The sequence below is a fragment of the Cryptomeria japonica genome, chromosome 7 (assembly GCF_030272615.1).
Source record: "Cryptomeria japonica chromosome 7, Sugi_1.0, whole genome shotgun sequence".
In the NCBI taxonomy this organism is placed as follows: domain Eukaryota; kingdom Viridiplantae; phylum Streptophyta; class Pinopsida; order Cupressales; family Cupressaceae; genus Cryptomeria; species Cryptomeria japonica.
The window spans coordinates 617,447,830-617,453,834 of record NC_081411.1 but is presented as its reverse complement, the minus strand read 5'-3'; the positions used below and the strand labels follow the sequence as shown (position 1 = coordinate 617,453,834).

The window sequence follows — 6,005 nt, the reverse complement described above, 5'->3', positions numbered from 1 at the left end:
ATTTTGGCAATCGAAATACTGAGAGAAATGTCAATTTGTCACAAGCGACTTATCTCATGATTTCAGTGTGGAGGCCGAATCAAACCTTGTAAATTGGAAGTACGAGTTAAGAGTTGTCCCAAACTAAATGAAGCCTTCAGTGGTGGGCTCAAACCAAGCCAAACTAGGTAGCATCTTTAACTACAAAAGAAACAAAAGTATTAATTTAATTAAGGATTTTTTAAAGTCTATTAGATTATTTATTGTTTAGCCTCAGTGAACATTATAATTCTATTAAATAATTTAGTTTCTTTCCTAAAATAACACCTCCGTTGTCGTCTAGTCCGGTTAGGATATCTGGCTTTCACCCAGACGACCCGGGTTCAAATCCCGGCAACGGAATACGTATACATTTATATTTTTTTGCTTTTTAAGTTAAAGATTAAATTTAAAAATACCTAAACGTCAGCAAAGCTGGAATAGCTCAGTTGGTTAGAGCGTGTGGCTGTTAACCACAAGGTCGGAGGTTCAAGCCCTCCTTCTAGCGCTTATTTAAAATTTTTGTTCAATTTCATTCCCGAAGTGGGGCTTCAAGAGCTTGTACAAAACTTCTCTAAATCTAGTGTAATCAAATTCCTACGCGACCAGGTAATGGCTGTCATCTTCGTAGTTAGTTGTGTTTTAGCTTTATCCTCTCAAAATTTTACAAGCTTGTTACTTGCACCTCATGGAACATTTATTTCCCCATCCATTTTTCCAACGGTGCATTGGAGGACGGAAATTAATTTTTTGGATATAATTTTATAGTTTGGAGTTATTTATAATGATATTTATGGTATGTTTGATTTTAATTTGTATAGATATTATCTATGCATTTTTTTTAATCTTTGTTTTGTCTTATTTGGTATGTATTGATAATATGAATCTTATCTCATTGTTCTATGATATGCTTTGCCTCAATGTTATTCTTAGATAGATGAAGTATTGGGGTTTACCAAATGATTTTGTATTCTAGCACTTCTCCATGTCAAGTGTGTTTTACGCTGGACATTCACTCGTAAGTAAGTCTATCTAGCTTGTTACACCATTTTTAAAAACTTTAGTGCTTTAGTGTGTGCCTTCCAAATCATTCGTTTTAGAGTTGTGTCATTTATGTGATATTTTCTCAACAAATCAAATTATGTGGCATATTTCAAGATTTAGTCATATAATTTATACTCAATTACATTCGCGTGCTATTTTATTTGTGTTTCTATATATACTATTTTTGTTTTTGTATGTATTGTTTAGTCTATACTTCATCTTATTGTCTTATGGATTTCATATGTAGGTTGTAGTAGGTTAATGATATATATTAAACATATAAAACAAGAGACGCAAAGCGTCAAGTTCCTGTCATTAGTGTGATAAGTTTAGAGTAGTTAAAAGTAGAGATGAAGAAAGCGGGCGAGAGGAAGATGGAGAGAATAAATAGAGAAATACAGAGAGGTAGAGGTAGAGATTAAAGTAGAGAGATATAGATAAGGAAATTGACAGAAAGAGAAGAAGATGTAGAGGGAGAGTTAAAGGTAGAGAGAGATAGAGAAAGAGATAAAGAGAGAAAATTATATATATATATATATATATATATATAGAGAGAGAGAGAGAGAGAGAGAGAGAGAGAGAGAGAGAGAGAGATGTGGCACTATGATAGAGGGATAGAGAGATATAGATAAGCATTTATGTTGTTTGCTTTTATTTTAACAATAGCATGTGGAGGAAGCTCATTTGATATACACATTTTTATACTAATAGAATGTAATCATGAAAAGTGTCTCAACATTGTCTTATACATATATTCATATGTTAAGGTGATCACTAGAGACATTAATTCAGTAAGTGAATAAGTTCTCCTAGATCAAACCCTTTAGTGAATTAAATTAATGACAATGAGAAACATTAAAGGCAACATTTGCAACCATTTAGATGTCATATGTGATGAAGGTTGTTAAGTGAGGAACTCCTTCAAAAAAGTCCATTCAATTGAATATTTCTTTTGAAGTAAGAAAGATAACACAAAATGTATACATCTAGAATTGTGCTAAATGAGAGTAACTTGGAACATAGAAAAAAATATAAAAGGGTGATACAAAGAAGTAACATGAAACTAGGGTTTTTGGAAACTTGTTTTCAAAGGGTTAATGCAATGAAAGATGATGGATTGTAGATCCTAGATGATAAATAATCTTAAATGAGGGGCATAAATTTGAAACTCTGAGGGTTAAATTTGTAGTTATAAAAGTGAATGGGTCAAATCCACAAGAGTAGAATTAAACTTGTGAGGAGAATACATAAATAAGATTTGATAAAGGGGGTTTGAAAAAGCTGCAACTTCTTCTATATTTCTCAAATTTTTAGAATTTACCAGACTAGTAGAACTATCAGCAGTTTGCAATGCTTTAACCCTCTTGCTCACAGTTGGCAATTGTACGTGTTTTGCAAGATCAAAATTTGATATTGTCTATCTCATAAGCTATAATAAAACTGATTTGATTTCCCAGATTTTTAGAGTCACTAGGTACCTGATAATTAACTTCAAAAGGCTGGAAAAACTGTTGTAAGTACCAAAACAACAGAAAAAATCGTATTCATATGAGCTGAAATAGCTCAACGAGTCCCACCGAGCGTGCCAAAAATTGTTGTCAAGGAGGATGTACCCACTTCTACAAAGCAAATTAGTACCAGTGCTTATGCAATCTTGTGCAACATGGAAACGAAACTCTAGTTGTAGGTAAACTTAGAAAGAGAAATGAATCTCCAGGTTATGGGCTGACTCCCTTTGAAATACCTCATAAACTAATGATGAGTATGGAAAAGAGTAAAAAGTGGTTGGATCAAGCTGAAAACTTAAACTATTTTAAGAGGTGATGCACCAAACTGTAATGATAAAACTGTCATGACTCACAAAAATCTATCAGAAAATCTATCTACACAAAATAATTAACTTCCCAATCACATGAGCGTTTCTTAGAAAGGTTATGCAATTAATAAACTTGGAAGGAAAGTTTATTTCACAACACAAATTTACCAAAACCCGCAACACAAACTAAGACCAATGATTTTGAAAAAAGAAATGATGTATGCAGACTAAGGAGACAAAAGATTCAAGGTTTCATATGAAACACAAAAATACTTCTATCAAAATCTTTCATGAACAAACACAATTATGAAGGCAAACTCATGAAATTCTGCAAATAAAAGGAATCTTGTTAAAATATATAATTGAAAAACTACTGCAAATCTCTATATATCTATCTTTGAGCTACAAATCTCCGAAATTATCTTAAGGCAAGAGAAAAAAAAGGCAAGATATGAGGAAAAAGCTAACAAGCTTTCCTCTATATGAAAAAATAAGGCATGGAAACCCTAAAAGAAGAACTGCACTCTCAAAAGATGAACTCAAGTCTGCAATCTGAGCTCAAGGATAAAGATTGAAAAGTAGGTGCCGAATGTAGACACCTAAAAATGTCTCATTGATCATGTACTAATTATTCGTCTAGTTGATTAAATAATTCTTTAATTCTTTAATTAAGTTAATTAATCTTATTCTTCTAATTTCATATTTCCTCATCATCTCACTAATTATTCTATTTTTTTATTCTATCATCATTTAATCATTTTAACCATTTTCTAAATGTTAATTAAATATTTGTTATTTAATTAATTCCCCAATTTAAATAATCTTTATTATTTAAATAAATTACTAATTATTCCATTTCTATCTCTCTAATCATTTAATCATTAACCCTTTTCTAAATATTAATTAAATATTTATTATTTAATTAATTATGATTTAATCCTTTAAATTAAATAATCTTTATTATTTAATTAAATTCCATTTCTAAATAATTAAATAGTTTCTTTAAATTATTTAATTAACTAATTAATTCTTCCATTTCCAAATCCTCCAAATTCTAATTTCATTTAATTCCATATTCTTCTAATTTCTTCTAATTTCAAATACATGTGCATGATTTCAAAAACCAAATTGAAAATCAAAGTCAAGTTCTAAATATATTCAAATGCTAAATTGAATTAAATTAAATTCAATTATTTGAATTAAAATCTCATGCAAAGATTAAATTGAAAATCTAAGTTAAAATGCAAGCACATGCTAAATTAATTAATTTAATCAATTAATTCATTCATTCATTTATCTCTCCAATCTCTATTTCCATCTTTCAGTTAGCTTTTTCTAAATTAAGCTTTCTTTGTCATCCTTTTTATTTCCTCCAAACATCATTTTTCTTCCCTCAGTTAGCTTTTTCTCAATCACTTGACTCAATTAATCTATTCAATCTATTTAGTTTCACTCCTACAATCAGCAGTTCAACTATCAATTTTCATGTGAGCTCACCCGAGTTCCACCTCTTGATCAATTTGTTCCACCTTTCAATCAATCCTCTCCAAAAAATCTATAAATTGGGCATTCAATCTCCATTTTCAACAATTACGAACTTCAAATCTTTGTGTCACTTACAGGTTACTGGTGCGATATCTGAGAGCCATCATACCACAGAGAAGAGAAGAGCAATGGAAGCAATATGCAATCTTGAAATAGGGAGTTTCATTGAATTATTATAATTCTTATTTCTTGATATTTGCATCATTTCATTTTCTTGTTTGTTAGATTCTTTGATTAGATAGGGATTCGTGATTTCCCTTGATTTCTAATTAATTTATTATTGTTTTGAATAAGATGAATTTTACATGCATACATTTTGAAGAACTCGACGTGAATTAACAACAATTTAACCTTCTTTATTTTTCTATGATTTTTGCAGATTGTGCGGATTTTTCATTTTTTTTTGCAGGTTGCATGAATTTCAAGAAAAGATCTTTCCGTCGCACAATCGAGCATTCATCATCACACAATAGCATAGACAACATCACACATTTGACCCTTCGGGGTCACACATTCGTTCTGACAGGGTCACGTAATCGCCCTGTCCAGATTGCACAATCGCCCTTTCTAGATCATGCATTCGCAGGAAGCTTTGTTGTTTAATTCTTTCTTCCGTCTGTTATCTATTCTGTTTAATTCTGTCTTAAATTGCATTAATCTAGGATCAAATTGCTTTTATTTTATGATTTGATTATAAAAGTTTATGGCAAGAAAAGTTCAGTTCAAGATTTCAGGTTCAAGAAGGGCGAAACAACAAAGGAGAGAAGCCAAACGCTATCAAAAGGTTCTCCAAACAGAAAAAATGATACAGGATTCAGAAGAGCAACTGGCATTAGATAGATATAATAGCTTAGTTCTTTCTTATACAGTTAAATATGATCTAATCAATACTGAATGGATGATGAGAGATTTGGCTAGGGCTTCACAATTGGTTTTGCAGGTTCCCAATCGGGTTTAGTTTCCTTTTATTTTTTTAGTTTTTAACTTTTGTTGTTGTCTGCCTTCTGTCACACAATCGCCCTGTTGATGCTACGCAATCGATCAGTCTTCATCACGCATTTTGTCTGTCAGAATTACACATTCGTTCTGCCAGGTTCATGCATTCGGTCTGTAAGTATCACGCATTCACGCATATAGGATTACGTAATAGTTTCTGTCAAGTTTTGTGTTTTTGTTTTCTATTAGTTTGGTTTTATTACTAATCTTTTGTTTACAGCCTATGGCGGATTTGCAGAGAGGATTAGATTAGTATTTTTGCATGCACAATTTACACTTCATTTTTGGTGCTTAAAATCAACAACAGTTAAATTGACATGCATGGATAACTTTACACTTCGTTTTTGGTGCTTAAAATCAGCAACAGTTAAAATGGACATGCATGGATAATCTCACACTTCATTGTTGGTTCTTAAAATGAACATGGGCTAAAATTGACATGCATGTATCTCACACTTGGTTTTTGGTACTTAAAATCAACAAATGGTTAAAAATTGACATGTATGCCTTCATATTTCGATTTGGTGTTTCAAATAGACATGCACATGCATATCTAACACCTAAATTTGGGCTATAAAACGAACGC

General features: G+C 31.3%; 2 non-coding genes across 2 annotated transcripts; both read left to right on the top strand.

The window, feature by feature from the left end:
* Nucleotides 1-307: 307 nt before the first annotated feature.
* Nucleotides 308-381, top strand: TRNAE-UUC (transfer RNA glutamic acid (anticodon UUC)). The gene has a single exon. It is a non-coding gene; the product is annotated as a tRNA-Glu (tRNA).
* A 71-nt stretch (nt 382-452) lies between these two features.
* On the top strand, nt 453-526 carry TRNAN-GUU (transfer RNA asparagine (anticodon GUU)). The gene has a single exon. It is a non-coding gene; the product is annotated as a tRNA-Asn (tRNA).
* The last annotated feature ends 5,479 nt before the right edge of the window (nt 527-6,005 follow it).